The sequence below is a fragment of the Otolemur garnettii genome, unplaced genomic scaffold (genome assembly GCF_000181295.1).
Source record: "Otolemur garnettii isolate 467f Iridium unplaced genomic scaffold, OtoGar3 scaffold00104, whole genome shotgun sequence".
Lineage (NCBI taxonomy): Eukaryota > Metazoa > Chordata > Mammalia > Primates > Galagidae > Otolemur > Otolemur garnettii.
In genome coordinates this window covers 6,027,109-6,028,993 of record NW_003852499.1, presented here as the reverse complement: position 1 = coordinate 6,028,993, position 1,885 = coordinate 6,027,109, and positions in this window count along the sequence as shown.

Genomic DNA, 1,885 nt, shown 5'->3' with positions numbered 1-1,885 from the left:
CCCAGGGGGATAGCTTGAGGCTCTGTCTCAAAAAAAAAAAAAAAAAGAACAAACAAATAAAATAAAATACAGAGAGGTGTGATTCTTTCCTCACCTCCTTCATCATGTCTGCCCCAGGTAGGCAGGCATGTAGGCAGGGGCTGTGAGCAGGGGTGGGGAGGGGCATGGTGCAAACTTGCAGGGAACATATGAGCTACAGAAGAGGCAGGTACTTGTGTACTTATCCTAGTAAGGGAATCTCAAACCAAGTTTGAAGTCAAGACAGGTGATCAGCTGCTGAGGATGCTGGCGCTTTCACCAGGTCTCCCTATAAAGCAGGGCTTCCTATCCTGGGCTGGTAAGAAATTCCTAGTTACCTCCAATCTGGCTATTGACTGGCTGAAGTAAATGAAAGTTCACGACTCTGCGTCTGTAGCTTAAGTGGCTAAGGCGCCAGCTACATACACCAGAGCTGGTGGGTTCGAATCCAGCCCAGGCCTGCCAAACAACAACAACTAAAACCAAAAGATAGCCAGGCATTGTGGCGGGTGCCTGTAGTCTCGGCCACTTGGGAGGCTGAGGCAAGAGAATCGCTTAAGCCAGGATTTGGAGGTTGCTATGACTTATGATGCCATGGCACTCTACCCAGGATGACAGTTTGAGGCTTTGTCTCAAAAGAAAGAAAGAAAGAAAGAAAGAAAGATCCCCTGGGGAAGGTTTGCTGCCTGTCTATCCACCAGCCTTTAGTATCACTGTCCAAATGGAAAGATATATGTTCCTATAGCAGATGAGGAATCTGTGCATGTTTCCACATCCACCAAGGGTTTCTGGTTCAGATTCCTGAGCAGGCAAATGAATGGGAAAGCCTATGTGTTTGGTATCAGAAACTTCATCCTTAGTGAATGCTCCGAGCTACTCACTGTGTCTGGGACGAGACAGGCAGCAGTAAGCATTGCATTGTTACCCACGCCAGTCTCTGAGATGTTTATGGGAAAAAAAGGAGCTCAAAGGAGAACATGGAGATGGTTCAAATTCTTCCCAAACTGGACAATAAGTCTTTGGAGTTCAGCATAATAGGTAGGAACAAACAGAGTCCAGAATTGTGGGTCTGAAATTAATATTCACCCATTCCTAGGGATGAATTTGTAGACCATAAAAGCAAAAAACCAACCAAACAATGGTAGACCCCTTAATGATTTTCTTTTTTTTTTTTCTTTGGCTGGGGCTAGGTTTGAACCTGCCACCTCTGGTATATGGGGCCAGCGCCCTACTCCTTTGAGCCACAGGTGCCACTCCCCCTTAATGATTTTCCAGAGAGGATTATCACGAAGGCTTAGTTCTCTGAGTAAAGAACTCAAGAAACAAAGATTTCCAGTCCCTGAGTTTCCCCAAATAAGAAAAATAAACTTATAATTGATTAATATTTAAGTTTATCAAAGTTTTGGTTTAAGTTGGGGGGCTGCAAATTGATGATAGGCCATGTGTGGTTAGCAGTGATGTTTTGTTTGATCATTTTGTTATGCCTGTGTAGTATGTTAAGGCAATATCACAGACACTAGGGGCTGAAACAAACTCTATAGACAATTAAATGGCCTGAGAAGACAGTGAGAGCAGGGCTTCTGGTCAGTTATGCCAGGGTTTGTAATCTGGTCTGAGTTTGTAACCTAGTTTTTTGTTGTTGTTGTTGTTTGTTTGTGTTTTTTTTGAGACAGAGTCTCACTATTCTTCCCTCAGTAGAGTGCCATGGCATCTCAGCTCACAGCAACCTCAAACTCTTGGGCTTAAGCGATTCTCTTGCCTCAGCCTCCCAAGTAGCTGGGACTACAGGCACTGGTCACAACACCCAGCTATTTTCTTATTATTGTTGTTATTGCAGTTGTCATTGTTGTTTTAGCTGGCCTAGTCT